This window comes from Hylobates moloch, unplaced genomic scaffold (assembly GCF_009828535.3).
Source record: "Hylobates moloch isolate HMO894 unplaced genomic scaffold, HMol_V3 SCAFFOLD_17, whole genome shotgun sequence".
Lineage (NCBI taxonomy): Eukaryota > Metazoa > Chordata > Mammalia > Primates > Hylobatidae > Hylobates > Hylobates moloch.
In genome coordinates, this window is record NW_026652292.1 from 72,967,663 (window position 1) to 72,993,620 (window position 25,958).

Sequence of the window (25,958 nt, forward strand, 5' to 3'; positions counted from 1 at the left end):
CTCTATAAATATTTTTTTCTTTTTATATTCTTTTTTATTTCAACAGGTTTTGGGGGAATAGGTGGTGTTTGGTTACATGAATAACTTCTTTAGTGGTGATTTCTGAAATTTTGGTGCACCCATCACCCAAGCTGTACCCAATGTGTAGTCTTTTATCCCTCATCCCCCTCTCATGCTTTCCCCCAACTCTCCAAAGTCCATTGTATCATTCCTATGCCTTTGCATCCTCATAGCTTAGCTCCCACTTACGAGGGAGAACAAACGATGTTTGGTTTTTCATTCCTGAGTTACTTCACTTCGAATAATGGTCTCCAGTTCCACCCAGGTTGCTGCAAATGCCGTTATTTCTTTCCTTTTTTATGGCTGAGTAGTCATGCGTATTTCTTTAAAGGATGCAATGTACTTAAAGAACTCTGGCCTGGGAACCTGGGAACTGCGTTTTAGTTCTTCTCATAGGATATTACCAGGTAACCACAGACAATTCACTTAAACTACAAATTTGAGTGGCCATAAGACTCATTTGGGACGATGATTGCTTTTAAAAAGTAATACAGATTCTTTGGCTTATCTTCAGATTATTAAATTAGAATTTCCAAGGGATAAGCCTAGGACCCTGTACGTTTAACAAGTGATTCAGGTGATGCTTGCAATCAGATATGTTTGCAAAATGCTGGCACCAGGATCTCCGTGTCCCCCAGCATCTCACACTTAACAATATATGGAAGCGCTACTGCATAAGTGATCTGTATTCCACCTGTTTTAGGTTACTTGTAGGGTTTGCTAAAGATGCAAATTCCCAAGCTATCTTGAAGACATGCTGAATCAGAATCCTTGGGAATATAACACTTGTGCTTTTATAAAAGATTCTTAAAGTGAATTTATCTACACCAAAATTTGGGAACCACTAATAGAATTTATTTCTATAGTTTATCATGTTTGGAAGTATTATCAACATTTTAAGGCAATTGTGAGGATTGCAAGAAATAAAGTATTTGGCATAGTTTCTGCCATGGGTAAGTTCTTGATAAACGTTAGTAACACAAAAAAGTGTTTTGCACATTTCTTGGGCAAGAATTGCATCTTATACTTCCGATTTCCAAATCAAGGTAGAAGGGAACATGGTATCTGTTCAATACATTCTTATTGATCAAAGCTGCTTTTCTATTTCAGAGTTTATGCTGTCTTTTCTTTTTTGGTTCTTTCTTCTCATGTCTATTTTTGGACTGGCAACATCTCAGGGAAATGAGAACTCTACCTTGACCAAAGCTGCTTGGGTCACTGTGAAATGTTTCATTTGGAGTATCTTAAGCAGTGTTTTCTGAGATAAGTAGAGTGGCTATGATTAGTCTGCTTTCATGTATGAAAATACAGATCAGAAAACAAAAGGTGACTTTGTACAGATGCTTTCTTGGTTAAAATTAAAAAACAAACAAACGAAAAACAAAAGACTAGAACTCAAATGCTCCATATTTCATTAGAATCTTTTCCACTTCACTATACTGCTTTTCACAGATATCAGTACAGCACCATAAATAAATTCAATCTTTTCCCCATAGGTCTTCATCTCTCCTCTTCTTGTCTTTGTTCTCTGTATTCACCCTTCAGAGATTCCATTTTTCCACATTGTTCTTATCTTCAGCTAATATGTGATAAATTAATCACATCAAAGTGCTAGACACAAAGGAAATTAATTCCTTTGTCCCTTGTGACTGCTTTTGAAAAAAGAGCAATACAAACGGAAGGTCCTTGATCCAAGCCATAATCATGGAATTTCAGACACCATGGCACCTGAAGAGATCAAAGGGAGTCATGTGGAAGTTCTTCCCTTCAAATCACAATTCTGAATGCACCTTCCTTCTCTGTAAATGTTCTAAGGCTGCTACTGACAACACAATTATAAAGCTATCTTTTTTGTAATAAGGGATCTCCAATCTTATAAACTTTAATTTTACTTAGATAAAAGCACAGATTCCACAGACCATTGAATATCTTGAGAGTCATTTAAGACCCATGCTCCTTTCTAAGTACCAGTGTGAGGATAATATTGGGAGCAGGCATTGGAGTAGAGACCCCATTAGGAGATCAGGCCCAGCTCAGAAACCAGTACCCTGATATCAGCCCTGATATCTTGCCTTGGGCCTCTAGACAGAGAGGCCCACCCAATGGCTGAATATGTATAACCTCCTTCTAGTGTTTCATAGGGTGGAATGTTCATGCATCTTTTTCTGGGACAGTGTTTCTATTTGGAATTTTGCAATATTATTTAATTTGTACTTCACATTTAACTACATAAATTTATAGCCATTCAATTGCTCTTATCATTCTGATTAATTAAAATGCATTTCTTCATTATTTTGTATGAACTACTCTTAGTTATTTTCTCACTACGAATAATAGTCATCACCTCTTGGGGGACTACCCAGTCGTCTGTTCTTCCTACTCTTCTTATTTGTGCTTCATTTGTTTTCTGGAAGTTGTCATCTCTGTTGTATAGAGCGATACATTAAAACACACTAAGTGTTAAACATACAAATGCACATATTTTTAATATTAACATATAGGAATTTGGAGTCTTCCAGTGGTCAATGGTGTTTGATTCAACTTCCTCCACTTTCATCATTTTACATTTATGTGTTCTCGAGGCTGTGTTGAGACAATCAATATTATTTTATCTGGCATACTACCCTCTTTTGGCACCTCTCATTTCACACACAGATTCAGGCCACAGCTAGCAGAAAAGTTGCACCTTTTGGTAAAAACCAAAGTCAGTGATGGTTACATGAGCCCTCACTGCTGTTCCTAAGATGCAGTTCAAATCTTTGAATGTTCTAAAGGTTGTCCTAGTGCTATGTCTTCATTCCCCAGTGGAAGACTGATCCAAATTCAGATAGACTAGGCTGGGGGTGTGGGCAGTGGAGCTTCCCTGAGCAGCCTCCTGGAAAGGTAGCCTTTTAGGAGATGAACTATCTCAGGTGTAAAAGCTGAATCTTGAGACAATGCCTCAGCGACACAGAGGGCATTATTTTGTGTATCACAAAGGCCGTGGCCAACTGATAACTGGCATATGCTGTTTCTGGTTGTAACGCTAATCAAAATGTGTGTAAATCTTTTAAAATTTTCTAGCCGTGGTGATAAAACACACATTGAATGCCTTAGTCTGCTCTGATTGTCATAACAAAATATCATAGATTGGGTGGCTTAAGCAACAGATATTTCTCACAGAGTAGTAGGCTGGGAAGTCTGAGACCAATGTGTTAACAGGTTAGGCCTCTGTTAAGGGCCCTCTTCCTGGCTTGCAGATGACTGCCTTTTCGATATGACCTTACTTGGCCTTTCCTGGATGTGTTTGTGTGAGAAAACACTGAGATTTCGCTCTTCTTCTCATTGTATATGAGCACTAACCTCATCATGACAGACTCATTCTCATGATTTAACCTAATTACTTTCCAAAGGCCTCACCTCTAAATACTCCCATATTGGGGATTATTAGGGCTTTGACATATGAATTTCAGGAAGACAAAAACATTTGATCCATAAAGTTGAATAAGAAAAAGAAAATGTACTATACTCTTGTTACAGGAGAAATATTATACAATTTTAAAGATTTTGTACCAGAAACAAAAAATACTTCAAAGATATTTCCTTTGTTTTCTCAAAGAAGAACAAGAAAATGTTAACTCTGAAACAAAATCTTAAAAAAATAGGAAAAAAAAACACACATTGAATTGAAGAAAATGATGCCTGATAATCAGACTGACTTGGAAAAGGAGCTGAAGAAGTAAAAGGGAGCTTGAAATTAAAAACTGAATAGTAAAATTTGAATTGGTATTGGAAACAGCAAGTGTAAGAACTGATAATGCAGAAATCAATCATCATTTTTGGATAACAAAGTTGACTAGAGAAAAATGGTTAAGGAGATGAAAATCATGACTGAGAAGATGACAGATGTAGAAGACTAGCAATAAAGATGCAATCTACAGGGCAGGTGTCAGGGCTCACACCTGTAATCCTAGCACTTTAGGAAGCCAAGGTGAGCAGATAGTTTGAGCCTAAAAGTTCAACACCAACATGGTGAAACCCTATCTCTACAATAAATTGAAACATTAGCTGGGCATGATGGTGCGCTACTGTAGTCCCTGCTACTTGGAAGGCTGATGCGGAAGGATCTCTTGAGCCCGGGGAGGTAGAGTCTGCAGTGAGCCAAGATTGAGCCACTGTACTATAGTCTGGGTGGTGACAAAGTGAGATCTGTCTCAAAAAAAATTAAAAAAAAAGAGGGTGTGAATAACAATTAAGATATAAGTAAAGAGAACTTCCCTGATCTCAGAATGCCTGTATTTATTGGTCAAGAATATTTGTTGAATATCAAGAAAAAAATTTAAAATGTAAACACCTAAACATTGTTGAATATTTCCAATATTTTATTATTAAACATTTCCAACATATAAGACAATTGAAGGAATGTTACAGCGAACACAAATACACATCACCTTGATTAAATTATTAGCAAGAAAATTAATTGGAAGGCTCTAAGCTTTAGGTTGCTAGTAAGTAAACTGAAACCCAATGTAAGCAGTAAAACAAAATTAGAGTCTTTACAATTAGAAATTAACAACCAACCTCTCAACAGGGACTTTCCACTCTAACCAGTCAGATATGTTTTCTTGTTCTTGCTTCCTCAAATATCTTATAAAAGTTTCCTCTTCCAGTAGTGCACTAAACTGCTTGCTGACTGGTCCCTCAAGATTCATGATTTATTGAATGCTCAAATAAACTTTTTAAAATTTTAACATGACTACATTTATTTTTAACACTATGAATTGGTATTTTATTTGTTTATTGCATATCTATCCATCTATTCCTCTCCCCATCCATACGTCAATCTGTCTTATTTTTGATGCATTTCAAAGTAAATTACAGACATTTGTGCACTCCCCACTAAATACTTCAGAATGTATATTATTAACTAGGGTTCAAATTTTAGTAAGAATGTTTTTATCTTTAGATATGCAGTTTAGCTTCAATATAATGAGCAAATCTTACTATACATTCACTGGGTTTTGACAAACGCACATACCTATTTTTACCCTATGCCATACTTTCCTTAATCACTACCATCATCCCCCTTCCCAGGTAATTACCATTCTGATTTTTGCAGACTACATTAGTTTCACCTGTTCTGTAATTTTATAAATGGAACCACATATATGGACTCTGTTGTGGGGGTCTTCTTTCATTCCCCAAATGTTTTGAGATTCCTCCTTGTGAGTGCTTCTATCAGTGTATGTTTCTTCTTATTGCTGAGTGGCATTCTGTTGTTTTAATGTAGCAGTTTTTGTCCAGTCTCTTAATTTCAGTTTTTTTCTATGAATGAATAAAACTTCTATGAGCATTTGTGTAAAACTCTTGCTTGTGTGGTTTTGAAAGTATGTTTATATTCCTCTTGGACAAATGTCTAGGAAGGGAATTAGTAAGCCATAGAGTAGTTGTGTATTTGATTTTATGAAAACTATAGAACTTTTCCTTAAGTGGTTATACAATTTCACATTCCCTCTAATAATGGATGATAGTTCGAGTTGCTCCTCGTCTTTGCAAAATTGTAGTGTTATGTCTTTTTAAATTTAAACATTTTGATACTTGTGTAATGGTATCATATAGTGGCTTTCATTTGAAGTTCACTTATGACTAATGGTGATAAGCAGATTTTCATGTGTTCATCGGCCATTTATATATCTTCCTTTATGGAGGGCTCATTAAAATATTTTGCCATTTTTTAAACTGGGTAATTAGACTTCTTAATATTGAGTTTTGGAGTTTGTTAGTAGTCTCGTAAACCAGTCTTTAGTATGATACATGTTTTGCAAATATTTTTTCCCAAGTCTAAGTCTTTCTATTATTTTTCTTAGTATATTGTGATGAGCAGATATTTTAAATTTTGATGAAATATGATTTACATTTTTTCTTTAATGGATATTATTTTTTATGTTGTCATACATAAACTTTCTTATACTACGTTGTAAAAATTGTTTCACTGTTCTCTGGGTGTCCAGGCTGTGTATCCAAGGACAAAAGGCAGGTAAATGTCTGTCAGGGAAGAGACCACTGCATGATATGATGATATGGAGAACAGACAAAGCACACACCAGGATCAAGTGATATGGCATTTATCTACAGCAAGAGGGTAGACAGTGTGTGCACAAGATCCAGCCCCTGGCAATGCATTGGTCTCCCATGGCCAAGGGATCACTCTGAAGCAGATGAGGTGATATGGCTGCATGCACCTTGTTTCATGCTGCAGCAGAAGAGCTTCTCCCCCTCTGCCACCAGGATCTAAAATACGGAAACTGGCATTTGTGTTACTGCCAACAAGAAAGTGTTATTTCTTTTTTTCACTAGCTGACAACTCAAGGCATGCTTAAGGGGATCGACACATGCACTTAAGCAGGATAAAGGATTATGTATCAAGCATGGACCAGGGAAAGATATTCCCTCATGAGAGACCAGCCTAGCACTGATGATGAGGACACTTTATCTGCCAGTAAAGGAAAGTTACACACCCAAGACCATTTTTATGGGACAGTGCAGCTGGCAAGCACTGCACAGAACTGCCTTTCCCAACAGTCAATCCTCTAACTCATGCCTGGCCCCTGAAATAGTAGACAAAGCACATCCAATCTGGGAGGATAACTGTTTACACTGAATCTGGAGGCAGAGCTGGGTCAGATGGGGACCATGAACAAACCTTATGGATGCTGTGGATGAGATTTTCTTTTTTTGCAGAGTACCTCTGTCATTTTGAGATAGCCCCTTACCAGGGTCACCAGGAGAACCAGTCCCAGAAGGATGTTCAGTTCTCACTGGAGGATAGTCTTCAACTGGAAGCCTCAAACTCAATGAAAGAGTCTAAAACAAGAGTCTAAGAGAAACTGCAGACATATAGCTGACAATCATTCTGCCTGAGCTTAGATCTTCTCCAGTTGGGTTTCTGCCTTCCTCCAATTGTTAATGCATACACATCTATGTCACCAATAATATAAATGCCCTCTTCTTTCACCAGCAAACAACTGAGGGCTATCTGGTTGTCCATCACCACCTTGGCTAGTGAGTTTGGTGAGTTCTGTTGGCCTTGGAGCTTGAGGAAAAAAGTCATTCTGTGTAGGCCAGGTCATTGTAATGGGAGTGTGGGACCAGAGGGACTTCATGCTGGGATGACAAATCTAGCTTTGTTTCAGTTCTCTGCTGCACATGACTGTGCTGATTCTTATCAGGGTATGGTCCTGCTTTGGAAGGCAAAAGCTTCTGTAGGAATGAAAAGATGAAAGATTAATGTTTCCACTCTCCTCCCACTCCATGAACCTCCCAAGGCCAGAGATGCTTTCATCTATCACTTTTCCCATTGTTCTCTTACTTGATCCAAACTTTTCAGTCCTCATCATCCAACCAGGGTAAAGAATTTCCATCCTGAACAAACTCCCCATACCTATAACATCACCCACTTGTAACATCATCCCTTTCTGCAGGATTGGGAATCTTTAGTGGGACCAGGGGAACCCTAGTGCCCCAATGTCTATCATCCCTTCCCCATCAAATTGGGGTCCCACTGTTGGGACACTCCCAAAAGTAGCATTGCCTCTTAGTTTGAATTGGGAGGTTCTACTGCTGATATCATTGAGGCCTGGACCACAAACCACAACCCCGGGAGTATATTTCAGCAAAAAATAAAAATAAAGGAAAGAATAGTTGGCTATACTGAGACTAGGGATTCTGCAAGAACAGCCTAATTAGGTGACTACCTGGTCCTCCACCTCTTCCAAGCATAGTAGTGCCCAACTTATGTGGGGGTGCTGTTTCTCTTCCACTGGGTATAATGATTGATGTCCAAATGGCTTTTGGTAGTAGGCCTAACACCAGGTAAGTTGTTCTTCTCTTGGCCATTGCAAAGTTGCTGCTTCAGTTGTCCACTCCTGCATTCTATCACCCCATTTGCCTGGGGGTTATGGGGAGCAAGAAGGATCCATGTTATGCCATGGGAGTGTGCCCTTTGCTGAATTGTCTGGGTTTTATATGTGGTGATTTCATCACATTGGGATCTTAAAACTATGTGTTCGTGGCAGAGAGGCACCACTAGAATCTGTGGCAGGCACTGGCAGTCAAGTGTGGTCAATTTGTCACGTTTGCACTGGGCCTATGCACAGGTTGATGAGGCCTAACTCACCATGCTGCATGCCCCAGGTGTGGTGGCAGAAGTCAGAAGACTGTGCCCCATTCTTGGCTTCTTTTTCTTGTAGAGTTAGTCCTTGTGATTTAGTCCATTTTTGCACCTGAGGTGCATTTCTATGTCTCATTCTGTCATGGACCCAGCAGGCAATCATGGTGATTTACTGAACACATACTAGGTCAACATGCAAGTTCAATCCATATTCCCTTTTGAATGGTCATTTGCCACAGATGTCAATATGAGTGACAAAAAGGTCTCCTTACCAGTTTTCAAACCACTACCATAGTTCCTGTTCTTACACAGGGAGGCTATTAATTGTCCAGTAATTAATCTGCAAGTCACTGGGCCATGCAGTTAGCCAGTGGCTCATGAGTCTATAATATGCAGCTGGAAAATGCTGTTGGAGTGGACTGAAAATTCATCATAACTGCACATAAGTCTCAGTCAAAAGGTAGGAACCCTTCGAGTGAATGGCCACAGTGGCCTTGGGGACTCCATCAGCTTTGGTTTTTGCAGACCCATCCACGAACCACGTCAAACCACTTGTTCTAACCTTGGGCCCCATTGGCTAATGGAAGGACAAAAAGCATTCCTTATATTTTTTCTCTGATATCTTCATAATTTTAGCTTTTGTGTTCTGATATTTTATCAAATTGCAAATTAAATTTTGAGTATTGTGGGAGGTAAGGGTCTAGGTTTATTTTTTTTCTGTATAAATATCCAGTTGTCCTGGTACTATTTGCTAAACAGTTTTCTTTTCCTCTTTTGACTGCTTTAGCACCTTGTCAAATATTGAAATTATTTTGGATGTGTGAGTCTATTTCTGGGTTCTTTGCAATGTTTCACTGCTGCCTTTGTCAATTTATATACCAATATTACACAGTCTTGATTACTACAGCTTTATCATAAGTCTTGAAATCAGGTAATTTAAGTTCTAATTATTTTCTTATTTTACAAGATTGTTTTAAATATAGTAGATCCTTTGCATTTTATAGAATATTTAGAATTGCCTTGTTTACTTCATTAAAAAAAAATGAGCCTTACTGGAAGTATAATAGGACTTGCATTTAATTTATAAATAAATCTGGAGATAACTGACAATTCAGTCTTCCAATCCATGATCATAATATGTATCTCTCCATTTATATGGGATGTATTTAAGTTCTCTAAGGAATGTTACCTTGTTTATAGCAAAGGGAACTTGTAAATTCACCGTACATAATTATAATAGGTACTTTAAATTTATTGTGTGTGAATTCTAATGTCTGAAGCAATTTTTAAGTTGTTTTTCTTTGTTTCTTTTGATCATGTGTTCTTATTTTTTCATGTATTGAAAAATTTTGGATTGTATATATAGCATTTCAAATATTATGGTCTAAAGACTGTATTCTGTTATATACCTCCAAAGAGTTTTGATTTTTTGTTGTTGTTGCTTTAGTAGTCAATTAAGTTAATTAGAGTTAAATTTAAAACTTTGTCTTTTCAGCAGCATCTCATATCTCAGTTCAATTCTTTCATTTTTAATTAGAAAGCTTTGAGTTTGCCTTACACATGCATATTTCAAGGTTTAGTCAGAAATTTCAATAGAGTTTAGACACAGAGTTTGAGTCATTCCTCTCTTGCTTTCTCATTTCTCATGCTTCTTTCTTACTTTGTGGCAGCTGTGTTAACTCTAAATTCTTTCTATTTATTAGTTCTTCAAGACAAAAATACTGCAATCTTCTGTCTGAGATTTAGCTGTCCCCAAATGACCACTGCAGTCTACCCTCACACCAAAAGTCATAAACAAGGGCAGCTAATCTCATGCCATTGCCTTTTTCCAATTGTTGATGCTTGTCCAGAATTTTCTACTTTTTTTTTTTTTTTATTCTCCAATATTTTCAGGTGTAGTAATTTGTGTTGTGTCTGTTGTTTACAGTTTTACCCATGGAATGGTCAATTTATCAGGGATGTATTTTTCCATATCAGAAGGGCACAAAACACAACTGAATTGTATTTTATGTAAGAATTAAATGCAAATCTGCCTGAATTCTAGAAGGAAAAGAACAAGACACAGTTATAGAAAGTTTTATGCAAAGTAATAATTAATCTTATTTTATGTTTCTTGTCTGCAATATGAAACTAGAATACATTGAATAAGTAGATGCAATTTTGAGTAAAAGGATTCTTTAAAAATAATCAAAATTACAAAATCAAGAAGTAATTTTAGAGGCTTGGTGGTATATATTGAAATGTTTACTCATAGGTTGTAAATTTAAATGCAAATAATAGTAATATATGAAAATGAAATAAGTGTACATATATTAAAATATTGGCCAGGCGCGGTGGCTCACGCTTGTAATGCCAGCACTTTGGGAGGCTGAGGCAGGCGGATCATGAGGTCAGGAAATCGAGGCCATCCTGGCTAACATGGTGAAACCCCGTCTCTACTAAAAAATACAAAAAATTAGCCGGGCGTGGTGGCAGGCGCCTGTAGTCCCAGCTACTCGGGCGGCTGAGGCAGGAGAATGGCGTGAACCCAGGAGGCGGGGCTTGCGGTGAGCCGAGATCGGGCCACTGCACTCCAGCCTGGGTGACAGAGCGAGACTCCATCTCACACACACAAAAAAATATATATGTATATATATGTATATATGTGTATATATATGTATATATATGTATATGTATGTATATATGTATATATGTATATATGTATGTATATATGTATATATATGTATATATGTATATATGTATATATATATGTATATATGTATATGTATATATATGTATATATGTATATATGTGTATATATGTATATATGTGTATATATGTATATATAGTGTATATATGTATATATATAAAATGTATTTGATACTGTCTAAATATTTTTTAATTTAAAATAAAGTTAATAAAATTGAAATAACTTGTTTTTAACCTCCTAACTGTACATTATATCAATGATTAAGTTGGATTCATAGAGATAATTTTTTCCTGGACTTTGATAACAGGCAAATAAAGACTGAAAAGCATTTTTAAAGCAAAGAACATCCACTAGTAGAAGTAAAAACCGGTTGTGTAGTTTCAAAATCACTACTGTAAGAAGGATAGATAAACAAAAGGCAAGATAAAATGCAGAGTCTATAATATTGAGAAAAATATGTCATAATCATTATAAAATGTTGCTGTGGTTATTTCCCTGTGGTAGTAGAGGGGAGATGTCATATGGGAATTTTGTGTCCCTTCTATCTTTTTATATTGCTCAAATTCTTAGTGCTTAGCATTAATAATTGTAATAAAAATGAAACATTCTGTTTAAAAACTTGGAAAAAATGGAAAAAAAGTAATTTATGTTTTGAACAAACTCTATGACATGATTTAATTCACTTACAAGATTATCCTCATAAAAAGTATTACTTAATCTGTAGAAAATCGTACTCTGTACTTCACCATTGCCCACGGAAAATTCACTATAAGCCCCGTAGCATTTCTTATATTTACTTACGGTACTGTTTTACAGAACGAGCATCATACCTAATGAACACCAAATAATACATATTCTAGATTTGTTAGAAAAACGTAAAACTTTAAAGCATTAAAAAATCCTTCAATATATTCACATACCACAACAACTTGGGGAAGATACATATTTACATATAAATTCAAATTCAAAGGAATGTGTTGGGAATCATCTCTTTAGAATCTTGTACTCAGCTTTAGACTAAGATGGCAACTTTCGAAAGCAGAACCCATTACAAGGGAAGCAAAATGTATCATTGTGAAAAGGGCAAGGTCAGCAATAGTTACATGGGCCTTGACTGTTTTTCTAAGATGCATTTAGAATTTTTGAAGTTCTAAAGAATATCCTAGTGCTGTGTCCTCATTCTGTGATGGGTGACTGCTGCAGCTTCAGGTAGACTAGGTTTGGATGGCCAGTGAGATTTTCTTGAGAGGCCTTCTAAGAAAGCAACCTTTTAGGAGATGAGCTATCCCAGCTGCAAAAGGTGAGTTTGGAGACAATGCCTCAATGTCAGAGAGGACATCATTTTGCATATTGCAAAGGCTGTGCTGGTCATCATACTAGTTTTCCCACAAAGGACTAGGAAAGGGCAAGGTGAAGATACATATGTGACCAAGAAACTTTCTAAGCCTTTAGGAGCCAAAGGCAATGCTGCTTCTCTGACAATGTATTAAGTGAAATAAGGAAAAATGAGGAGCAAGAACATGTTCTTTATGTGATCATCTTTGGGGCACACTGGACTATGCTGTAGGAACACTTGACATTGGCCTGCACTGAGAGGTGAATCAGATGATTTTGGAGGAAGGGATCAGGAAAGCCGTATGTCTAAATTTGGTTGATTATGCAAGGGTTCGTCAGAGCTGTACTGGTGGACTGCATGAAGGGAGCAGGAGAGACATTCCCAGTAACATCCTCATCTGGTTGGAAAGAATTGATGGGGAAGTGAAGTTGGGAGTTCTTCAATCTTTTGTGCTAAATGTGAATGACAAAAGGTAGACTTCTTTAGAAGGAAATTGCTCCTCCTCTTTTTTTTTCTCTATATTATAGTATAGAGAAAATAAGTTCCTGTAATTTCTCTACCTTACAGGGAAGGGCATAGAAGACATATTACTTCTCTTTGTTCCCCAAAGCGGGATGAGTAAATAATCTGACCTGCGTTGGGATGCATTTCAATAGAGAATAGAAACGCTGTGGAAAGGTCATGCTCTTGGCCCTCTGACCACTCGTACTGGCCTGAAGCCAGACTGAGTGGATGCTCACATGATTTTGCCTTCTTGCTTGCTTTTAAATTTTCTTTTTCTGTATGTTGTATTCATCTGGCCTGTCAAGGCTTCCAGGATCTCTGCAACTTTGCAACATTTTACTGGTGTAGACATTTTGTAAAACGTGCATTGTGCACCTAGGGGCATTGAAGTTGGAGGTGAAAATTGCTTTTTGTTTTCTTGTTCAAGGATTGTTCTGTGATAAAGTGTATCAGAAACTATGTATTTGGGAGTGATTATGCTTTTGTTGAAACATTAATAAAGCTGAGACCTTCAACTCTACTTGATACTGATTCCTATCTTGGTTTGTTGGTTAGAATTTCAGTGGGAAACAGGGTTGAGCTTGTTCCCATCCCAAATCTCCAGCAATATTTTAAAGATAGAGTATTAATATCTCTTTCTTAATAAAGATATATTTTGAAATTTAATCAATTGAAGTATAGTAAATGTATTAACATTAGAGCATAGATAACTAAGCAGAATGAAAGTTTTAATTATTTAATAAGAACACTTAGTGTCTCTCAAAACATTGCATTTAATATGATATCAATTGTTAGCCACTAACTATATATTCCAGATGTGGTGAGAACCTACTGATGTGCTTATCCTGAATGGCATCTACTTCTTCTGTGAATTGCTTCTTTGAAAAGTTTTCAAAAAAATATGCCCTTTTCTATCTCCTTGTCCAGCATGACTATATCTGATGCAAGACAGATCAGTAAGAATTCTTTCCCAGAGTTTTTCATACTGGAGTTACAGGAGAAGAGACTTTTCCATTGATATATTGATATCATGTTAGTGTGAGCCATTAAGCTGTCTGTGACCACATATGCCTTGCTATATGGAAAAGCCAGTTTGTAGTAGGGGAATACGGGATCAACATGCCCCCCAAAAGAAGAGTGGAGGTTGTAAAAGAGAAGGTACTCTTTTCAGTCCTGTGATCTCCATCCTGCTCTGGCTTCTGTTTTGTGGAAGTTTGGTTGTTCAACCCATCTGTGTGATATTCCTGTATCCTTCTAATAAATCCTCTTGTCAATTTGTTTGAATTGTGTTGCTCTCTATTGCAACCAGAAATACTGATTAAATATACCAGGTAGTTTAAGTTAATTTCTGCTGTATTTGTGAAATTTCTACAAGATAGATATTTATTCCATTTATATATGAGGAAAATTAGGTTAAATCACCTGTATCATTTCAAAGTCTATGTTATTTTCACTCCAGCTTTCTGCTTTTCTAATGAGTTTTGGAAGTCCTTTTACTGAAGATAACATAATAAAGGAAGCAGTTGATCACAGGCTAAGATGACTGATTAACCTGAAGAAAGACAGTAGTTACCAAAATCCACGTATTCTATCTACTAACTACTATCTTGGATTCTATCTCTGCTATGCATTTTTAGTATCACAGTTCTAATTATTATTATTATTATCATTGTTTTTAGATAGGATCTGGCTCTATCACCCAGGCTTGAGTGCAGTGGGATGATCTCAAGTAGCTGGGATGACAGGCATGCACCACCACACCTGGCTAATTTTTGTATTTCTAGCAGAAACAGGGTTTCACTGTGTTGCCCATGCTGGTCTTGAACTCCTGGACTCAAGGGATCCACCTGCCTCGGCCTCCCAAAGTACTGGGATTACAGACATGAGCCACCGCGCCCAGTCTACTGTTCTGATTTTGTTTCTTAAAAGATCTTGCCCGTAATTTCTTGCAAAAATCTCCTAACTTGTGTTCATCCTCATTGTTTTGCTCCTGTTCAGACAATCTTCCATCATAGTCAATCATACTATAATGGAGAATATTTCAGAAGAACACAAATTTTTAGAATGCAAATCTGATCAGATCTGTTTCCTATGTTGAGAGCATCCAGTGGCTTCCAATGGTTGCAAGATGAAACCTAAATTGTAGCTGTGTTATCTTAGTCCATTTTCTGTTACTGTAACAGAATGCTTTAGGCTAGGTAATTTATAAAGACAGTAACTTTATTTACCTCATGGTTCTGGAGGCTGGAACATCCATGGACATGGTGGCAGCTTCTGGCTAGGACATTTGTACTGTATCATAACATGGCAGAAAAGTGAAAGGGCAACTGTACACATGTGAAAGAGACTGTAAGACCAAACCAAGCTTGCTTTTGTAACAATCCACTCTTAAGAGAATGAATTTACTCGCAAGAGAACTAAATTACTCCTTATAGAATTAACTCATTCCTGAAATGACATTAATTCATTCCCCCTGTTATATGTCCCACCTCTCAATACTATTACCTATCTGATGCAGGGCAGGTCAGTAGGAATTCTTTCCTAGAATTTTTCATACTGGAGCTACAAGAGAAGAGACATTTCCACTGATATAATGACATCATGTCAGTGTGAGCCTGGAAGTTGTCTATGATCACATATGCCTTGCTATATGGAAAAGCCAGCATATGAATATGAAATCAACATACCCCCAAAAGGAAGAAAAAAAGTTCATATGTTTCCAACACATTACATTTTGGGGAACACATACAAACCACACCATATGTGTACTTAGGTGTCCACTAGATTGTCTCTGCCGCTTGAGATTGAGGTAATAACACCTGTACTCTCAAGGTAAAGGAAGCTTGAGAATCACTAGAAAAATCACAGCATTTGGGTCTGTGTAGATAACCGTACAAATAATTTATGTGTAGAAATAACTATGTGACATGGTTATTTCTATGCCATCCTCTTCTTTCTCTATATTGTCTCTTTTTTTAATGCAGTCTCTGGTACTGCATATAAGAAGAGTGTCCACTCAGCCTCTACCTTTGTTTTCACAAACACAAACAATACCTATTATCGTAAAAATGCATGAGAGGAGTAGAATTTGTTAAAAAATGGGTTCACATACACACACACACCCCTGTACCCCAAGACAAGTAATATAAAAATCTAATAGATATATCAGTTTCCATTTTTATTTTTTTTGAGACAGAGTCTCACTCTGTCCCTCAGGCTGGAGTGCGGTGCTGCAATCTCGGCTCACTGCAAGCTCCGCCTCCCGGGTTCATGCCGTTCTCCTGCCTCAGCCTCCCGTGTAGCTGGGACTACAGGTGCAAGCCACCACACCCGGCTAATTTTTTGTATTTTTATTAGAGACGGGGTTTCACCGTGTTAGCCAGGATGGTCTCGATCTCCTGACCTCGTGATCCGCCCGCCTTGGCCTCCTGAAGTGCTGGGATTATAGGCGTGAGCCACCGCACCCGGCCTAGATATATCAGTTTTCTAATGTCCTCTTCAAGAAGCAGTATAGTGGAGTGGCTAAGTGTGTCCTCTGTCTGGTTTTGAATCCAGGCTCCTACACATACCCTTTGGATAACCTTGAGGAAGTTCCCTAACCTTTCAGTGCATTCCTCAGCAGGAAAATAGGCATAAGGAGAAATGCTGTCTTTTAGGGTTATTGTAAAAAGCGTTAATACACATAAAGTGTTAGTCGATAATGGTGCCTGGCACATGGTAAATGTTCAAGAAATGTTTGCTTCTGATAAGATTATGATAATCACAGTTGATATGAGTATCACCCAGAGGGTATCTCTTTGTTCTTTTTAACCATCTCATTCTTGCATGTCTTTCTTTGCCTTTTCCTCATCAATGTTCAATCCCTCATTGTTCCCCACTCTTTTCATTGCCCCCACCTCCCATAGAACCACAAATACATGGTTCAAGTTGCTGGGAGAGGGGATCAGCTTTGCTGTGTTCTAGCTCCTTTCAATCAGCCACATGCTGGCTTAGTGTGCTTTCCATGCTGTAAGTTTTCTTCACCAACAGAGGTCTCATCCTACATGTAACTCTGGTCTTAGATGTTAATAAAATTTTAAAAAAATTATTCTTCTTGGTTCACATAGCATATGGTCTTTTCTATGAGCAAAATTAAACACTATCTTTGCAGTCTCCTATCTTACTGTTATTCTGTATGCGTGCTGGATTCTAGGCCCACTGAGTTGCCTCCACTGGAGTCTTTCATGCTTATGGGTCTTTGCACATACTGTTCTCCATTCCTCGAATGGGCCCTCCTCCCTTCTTGTATTCCAGGCAGTCTCATATATATTTCAAGCTGCACATCCGATATGATATTCTATCTGACCTTTGAAACAGTGAACTGCTCCTGTTGGAGATTTAAGAGACTCAATAAATAACATCCATTTTTCTCTTTTGAGTTCAAAATATAAATTCTAGAATCCTCATTTCAGAGTTCAAAATATCAGACAATGATGTGCCAGAGCTGGCTTCCGCCAAGTAGTAAAAGGTGATTGTTGTCACCTTCACTCGATACTATAGTCAGTAACTTTTTTTTTTTTTTTGAGACGGGGGTCTCAGTTGCTCAGGCTGGATTGCAGTAGTGCGATCTCAGCTTACTTCAACCTCTGCTTCCCAGGTTTAAGAAATTCTCCTGTCTTAGCCTCCCAACTAGCTGGAATCACAGGCGCACACCACCACACCCTGCTAATTTTTGTATTGTTAGTAGAGACAGGATTTCACCATATTGGTCAGGCTGGTCTTGAACTCCTGACCTCTGCCTGCCTCAGCCTCCCAAAGTGCTGGGATTATAGGTGTGACCCACTGCACCTGGCCCTGTGGTCAATAACTTTTTGCTAGTAAGTTGAAATCAACCATGGTGGAGAAATTTACACCAAATAAATCTTCAAATTCTGTAAATCATCCTTTTTTCCCTCCCACAGAGAAATTGCTAAGCATTTACTGGCTCACCAGAGATATAAGGGAAATAGTGATTAAAATATCATCTATTTTATTATCATTATTATTATTTTTTAGAGGCAGGGCTCTTGCTTTGTCACCCAGGCTGGAATCCTAGCTCACTGCTGCTTTGAATTCCTGGGCTCAGTGATCCTCCAGCCTTAGCCCTCCAAGGAGCTGGGATTACAGGTGGGCACTATCACGTGCAGCTAAATTTTTATTTGTTTGTAGAGATGAGGGTCTTGTTATCTTCCCCAGGCTGGTCTCAGACTCCTGAACTCAAAGTAATCCTTCCACCTCGACCACCCAAAAATGCTGGGATTACAGTATAAGCTACCACACCTGGCCAAGAACTTTTCAATAACGGATCTTGTGTCCTAATGTCATCCTCAAAATTAGGTAGACTAACCCACCCATTTGTGAGCAGAGCAGTGTTGAGGAACCACAGACCTTTCTGTAGGGGCCCAGGACTTTATCAACAGATTATCACAAGCAGAACAGCAAACATGATATCATTCTGTGAGGACAAAACTTACTCAGTGTGTCTTCTCAGCTCTGCAACCAGTCAGACCTCTTGGAGAGGATTGAGGATTGGGAGATGAGACACCATGAGTCTTTACAAATGGATATTTCCTCTTCATCTTCACAGAGGCACTCAAGAGAAAGAAAAGAAAAGGAAGTTTCCCTTCTTTTTCTCCAAACCAGTCTGCACCTTCTATAATTATACAATTCATTGCACTTCTTGCAACTTGGTTTACCTACCTGTCTCTCCTACTTGACTGCAGTTGTCTTGATGACAGATCCATTTGCATCTCAGGAATCAAAGGCAGTTTCAGGAACCTAGTACATGCTCAGTAATTGTTGAATAGATGATAAGGTCAATCAATGATGGGCTCATGAAAATGTGGAAATTTACCTGAGCCCTACGATCCCGGAGGGCTTAAATGGGTAAATCAATCCCTCTACCTTTTGTGTTCTTTTTCTCCCCTCTTGCATCAATCTTTTAAAAATGAAGTCTCTCCTTACATAAGACTGGATTTGTTTTTATTTGACGCTCATCACACAGGTGATTTTTATATTTAATAATAGGATCCACAAATATAACACTTTTAATTCCTGTGATGAAGGGCAGGATCTGTTACAAGATTCTGAGCAGGGAATATCTAAGGCCCAAAGAAGAGGGGAGGGAGCAAGGCAGGTGTGTAACAGAAATTGAATTTATAGCTGTGATTTTCAGAAATACCATGGAGCATTAATCAACACCCCTACCCCAGACCTACCACATCAGAATCCTCAGGCTGGGGACCAGGAATCCATATTTTAAAGGTGCTTCCCAAGTGATTTACATTCACAATCAGTTGAAGGAAACTTTAAAACTTTTACTCCTTCATTTGAATCCTCTTTATTGAAACTGCCAGTGTTTCAAAATACGCACTTCAATATTAACAGAATTGAGCTGTGCAATTTAAATTTCTAATCCCCAAACATTTATAACCAGGCATTAATTTCCAACTTGTGCCCCCCTCCTTTGAATGTGACCTTTATTTTAATAGTGATGAAGTTTATGAAGCATGCTTCATTTGCTTGATTTACTATAACATAGCTAAATTCATTTTGGAAATGATTGGGCTGTGGCTCCATATTAAATCCTTAATATATACACACAAGTGAATTATTGGTTCCCGTAGTCCACCCAGTTAAAAACACAGATAATGGAAATCAAATGTCCAGTCAAATTTCCCCTTTGTACAACTCAACAGAGCTTGTCGTCACCATTCAAAATCCATGAACAGATAAAGGGAAGATGACAATAATTGTCAGATTCTTGATGGCAAATGAGCAGTGTGAGAGATTCTCTTTCAGTGTGGATGGGTTGTTTTGGCACACCACAGATGCAGCCTCAGGCTACCTAAAATGAGTGACCGATTCCAGTAGATGATTTGGCCCCTAATTTATGTTTTCCTTGTTCCATATTGCTTGCCAGCATGGTAGGCAGTGAAATACAGTGGGAAAATTATGAAGCCAAATAATAAAACAAAATACTGGAACACCTCTTGGGGTCAATTTTGAATCCATAAAGTGCTGTTAAAGTTTCCAATATTTATTCCAAAGAATGTTAGTGGTCACGATGGCATATCCGAGTCTCCTCTAGAGGGGATAAAGAAAGACAAAAGTAAAAAATGGTGAGGCGGCATATATTTTCTTATGGAAAATGAATTCCAAAAATACAGTCTCAAACAATTATATAGAGGGGAGATGGAATTGGAATGACTGAGTATTGACTATACATACATTTTTCATCAAGTCTTTGATTTAATCCTCACAAAATCTTGCAAAGAAGGTGTTACAACTCATAATACAGACGAGGAAACTGAGGTTGAGAGACCTACGGAGACTTGCCCATAATTACAAATTTAGAAGGTTATAGGGCTCAGAGTCACAGCAGGATCATAAGATTCCAAAGTCTACTACTTATCCGCTCAACTACAATACCTGCTGGAATGTGCAGGGGACTTCTGCACACACATCCTCATTTGGCTTTGCAAAATGGTAGATAACGGCCGTGCAAAAATGGGAAGGTCATTATTGAAAGAAACGAGAACAAATAAATGTCTTCCCCTATTCTTCATTACCTCCCTAGAAGAATACGTTTATACTTATTACATTTTTATTTTTCTCAAGTTTATACAGTCCAGGTATACATTTCATATATCTCATCATCCACATAGCACTGTAGCAGCCTGCCTCAAAAGAGAGCAGACTTTGGAAGGAAAAGATCTGGATGTGAATCTCAGGTCTGTCTCCTACTGTTTATTAAGTGTGGTTGTTTCTCTATGAGATTCAGAGGTGCATTTCATAGTTCCTGGCATAATTTGGGTGCCTGCAAAGTACATATTTTAAACATGACAGGGACTTTGGTCAGGCTCAAACTGGTTGGGAGCCAGAGTGATGAGAAAAAGGGCTGTTGTGTTGGCTGCATCCTAAGACTGGATGGGAAACCAGGAATGAAGAACATGGGTTTAGCCAAGGGTGTGGTAGAAGCTGTGTCCTAGCAAGGACTGTCTCTTCTGAATTGTTTTTTCTGAGGCAATATTTTTCTTTTGACACACCTCTGGACCTACCTATTATAGCTTCTTCACTCTGGGCATGGCCCTTGACCACTCTATCCATCACTTTTGTTGACAGAACAGCACCAGCTTCTTCTAACAAGAAGAGCATGGTATTGCTTTCTCCTTCCTACCTGGCTGGGGCTTTTGGACCTTTCCAAGCTTAAAAAAGAAAAAAAAAATAAGAAAGCAAGTTCAATAAAATATATTTCATCACCCTGGTAATATTTTGAACCAACACTCATTGCAAATAACTGGCTTACTTCTTTAAGTAGAATTTGAGAAGAAGTCATATTTAGCTATTTATTGTACAATAACATTTTAAAATTTATTTTTATTCATGCGATATTATAAATATTATTATGTAAATGAAGGTAAGTAACATGTACCAGAAAGCCACTACTATGGATAAGGTACTGTGCTTAAGACATTGTATTAGTTTGTTCAAGCTACCATAATGAAGTACCATAGACTGGATGGCTTAAGCAACAGAAATTTATTTTCTCATAATTTTGGGATCAAGCTAGCATCAGGGTTGGTTTCCTCTGAGGCCTCTCTCCTTGTCTTATAGACTGTCATCTTCTACCTCTGTCTTCACAGAGGTGGTCCTGTCTCTGACTATGCCTGCATCTTAATCTCTTCTTATGAAGACACCAGGCATATTTGAATGGGGCTACCCCTATGACCTCATTTTAACTTACTTAGCTATTTAAAGACTTTGTCCCAAATACAGTCCCATTCTGAGGTTCTGGGGTTTGGGACTTCAATGTGTGAATTTTGAAGAAACACAGTTCATTCCATAACATTGATGTGGATTATTTTATATTATTATTTATAAATTTCATATAACTGGTTACATTTTAGGATGAGAACTGAGCATCAAATATGTTAAATGTCTTTCCCAAAGAGCTGAAAAATGACATAACTAGAATTTAGAGCTCTGTCTGGGAAACTTCAAAGCTCATAGTAACTATTCCAGTGTTTTGTTCACCCTCTGTCATATCTTATTTCAAGGTTCTCCCTCTGAATATACATTAATATTCATCTCTCTCTCCATGCTCCTGCACTAGCTGACTCATTGTAATTGTTGCTATAGCCTGATAACATCTTGCTCAAGTGATGCTAAATTTTGCTAGATCAATGGACAGTTCCCTTCAGGCATTAGGCAGCAGCTGTCTTCACTAATTTGATAGTATGTGATGAAAGTGGAACTTAGAAGTGTGTTTAGTTCAATTTCACAAAGTTTGAAGTAGTTTTGGGTTCAATACAAGCTGCCTGATTAAATGATGCTGAATTGTTGTTGGTTCATTTCTTAGCCAGGACTGCTATAACAAAATTACCATAGACTGAGTGGCTTAAACAACACAACAGAAATTTATTTCTCATAGTTCTGGAGGCTGGAACATCCAAGACCAAGATGTTGGCTGATTTGTTTCCTGGTAAGGCCACTCTTCCTGATTTGTGGATGGATGACTTTTTGCCTTATCCTCTCATGGAGAAAAGAGAGAGAAGAAGTGAGCTCTTTCATGTCTCTTTTCATGAAAGCACTAATCTCATCATGAGGGCCCCATCTTCATGACCTACTTACCTCCCAGATGTCTCATCTCCAAATATCATTACATTGGGATAGGGGTTTCAACATATGAACTTTAAGGGGACACAGACAGTCCACAGCAACTCATGAAAAAGGGGCGCTTTTGATAAATGCATGGCATCACACTTTCACATGGGCTGCCTTATCTGATCTCATCACAAAAATGTTCTAAGATAGAAAACACCAGCATTGTTACTGCTTACTTAATTTTTTTCTTTTTTTTAAAACTAGTTCATTTTGTGTTATATCCCCTTCCAAGTATCTCAATGCAGTGATCATACCAAACTTACAAGTGGTTAGAGGACAGATAAGGAGATGACCATGCCAGGATATAAAAGCCTAGCAGTGGCAAGCCAGGTTAATGGCCAAGGGGTTTAGGGGGTGGTAGTGAGGAAAGATGAAGAAAACAGCAAGAAAGGGGTGTGAATTGATGACCCCAGTTTTGGAAAAGGGGCTTTCAAGAGTGTATTTTTGACCATGTTTATGGGCACACCTCACTTGTGTAGGATCCTGTTGGCTTCCATGGAGGCTTTTTATAAAGACATAGGCCCCAACCTCAGAGAGAACTCTATTAGAGAAGATGAGACAGTTGTGCACAGACCTACAATAGAGGTAGGCATGCAATCTAATTATAGTGAATGTTTAATTTCCTGTAGAAGTGTTTTAATTGTGTTCTACTTCTGTAGCTGGAGCTGGAGTCAATTTTATCTAAAGTGATCAGTTGTGGCAAAGAGAAATTTGACTGAAACCTGAAGGGTATTAAGGGAAGGTTATGAATTCAAGAGGTGAGAATGAGAGAGAAGGATTCTGTGATGAGTACATAATAGAAAAACTCGTGGCACAACATGAGTTAGAAAATGGCAAATTATAGAGAAAGATACGTCAGGAACTAGAAAGTGATAGAACTGGCCACAGGTGTTGTTTAACATAGTTTATTTTGGGATGAAGGAGAGAGCTTTATTCAGAAGGAAGTAGGGATTCTGTTTACCTTTCACAACACAATAATGTCTCTTTTCTGGAAAATCACATATGATTCTGGAATAAAATTACTGTCATTCATCTTCTTCACCTTCCAAATTTTCACATCGAACTTTTATCCCACAGCACTTGAAACACAATTTTATTTTAAAACAAAATCTAAGATTATTCATAAAGAATTAAAATTTGTCTTTGCTTAAATATTTAATAGACACTTTTATGGAACTGAGCAGAAACAAGAAAGCTAAAATACAGATAAAGATGGTCATCATAGCAGTATTATCTATAACAGTGAAAAATTAGAAATGCTTTATTAGGGGAATAGTTAAGCAAATTATGATAGCCCCGTACAATGAGATATGATGCATCCATTTATAAGATTTTGATAATACATATAAAATTGGAAGAAAGTTCAACAAAATATTAATAATAATTTTCTTCAAGTACAGGATTCTGGGATGTTTTTAAAATACATTCCTTTATGAATTTATTTTTCAAGTTTCACAAAATGATCATATATTTATTAGATAATCAGAATAAAAATTGAAGTGTGGCAATATCTTTGGAATAGTCTGGCAACCTTGGGATCTTTGAAGAGGACATTGGTCATCAGCACAGGTACATTCTAGTCACCTAACCATCTAATCCCTTGACTTGTGTTTGGCTAATGTTATCTCTAAATGTTTATGAAAAAGAGAAGTTATATCCTATGGCCCCATTTTGGCTTTCTGGTTGGAGGCTAATGTGAAGATCTGGTCTATCCTTACACCTCGGAATCTAGAACTGTGCTTGACATATTGTAGATATCAAGACATTACTATTTATTGTACACAAGATCTGGTCAAAACATTTGTTCTTGTCACAAATAGTGTACGGTTAATCTCAGAATTTTGGTCATATTTTTCTTGGGGTTTTTCCCTATCACATATTAAGTGTATCTGTTTATGTTCTATTGTATGCATTTGGCCAAAATTTCCTTGTATATGTGTGAGGGGGTTGGGGGCGGGTTCCAGCTATACTCTTTACTGACTTTAAGGCTGTGGACAGTAAATTAGTTTATCTTTATTTTTTTTTTTCAAAGGATGGGCTTTAGGGTTAAGCTAAAAATTATATGTAGAAATACCTAGGAGTGGAACAACAGAAGTAGTAAATGAAGATTACTTGAGCTTGAGTTGACTGCTACTTGGTAAACATGATTGACTGCAAGTTGTTTTGAAGAAGCTCTGAGCTGGGGAAAAGACAGACTTAGCATTCATTATTGCAATCTACAATAATGAGAGGTGGGGATGTAGACCTGACTACCCTTAGTATCAGGAAAAAAGTCATAGCTGGTTATAGGATCCACCATCTGCCTCCCAAGCATGTCAGCACAGTAAGAAGCAATATGTCACTTTTGAGAGGCAGGTGCAATCTCAGACGTGAAGGGACATTTCTAGTGTTGGCTAATTCCTGACAGTTCAAGAAGTACCAGGAATGGACAGTAAAATCTGGATACGTTTACAAAGTAATTTTCTCAGCATATTCTGCAAATGTTTCATTGTCCATTTTAAAATGCTGTGAAGGCAGAAAAAAAGGGAGATTAATATACATGTATCTCAAGGCCACAGATTGTGGGTAATATCAATTCTAACAATGCCCCTTGGGAAATGAGCCCCAGACACCCAGGCGCATAGAACGAGTCCTTTGCTTTAGATCTTCTGTGGATTTTAGAGACATCACCATCTAGTGGACAGAGCAAGAATTCAGGAATAGGAAGATGAGCACCTTTAACATCTCATTTTCTTCATCTGTAAAATGTGATTAGTCACATTTCTTAAAGGAATGTACACTTTATATCAAGTAAACTACATGCACCATGTATGTATTATATCATGATATTATATATGTTTAAATAACCCTCACATTACATGAGAAAGCTGAAGTTTAGGGAAATGAAGCAACTTGCCCAGTATTACACACTTCTAAGTGGTACAGTTGGACTTGCAGCCACGTCTGGTGGACATTCAAAGCACAAGAGAACACTCTTTATTCCACGATGCCACACACGTGATGAATACCAGATGCAGAGAATGCAGTGGCCTGGCTGCTTAGAGCTGGGATTGATTTTTGGCTCTGATGCTTACCAGCTGGGTGATCTTGCACAATTCATTTAATTTCTGTAACCTTTGAGGTTATTCCTAAATAAAAAGTAAATATTAAACAAGATCATCTGTTTAAGTACTTTATAAATTCTAAATGTTTTGCTTTATCATTATAATTGTAGTCATCTCTATTTTGGATTCTTTGACTCTTTGGTTGAGAAGCTCAACCACCTAAAACTACCTCCACCAGTACAATCATCATAACATTACAATGAGAACTTAACCATAAACTTATTGAATCCCTTGCCCCCAAAAGATTAGCACTCTTTTTCTGGCCATTAATGAGAACCTAAAATTATTTTGCAATTTTTTAAATATATGACTAGGGGCTTGGCTTTTATTTTTTTAAGATCTATAGAATGTTTAAACTCTTAGCTAATCTCTTTCTTTCTTCTATTCTCCAGACCACATCATTTTAGATAATCATTAATGATTAAACAAAGA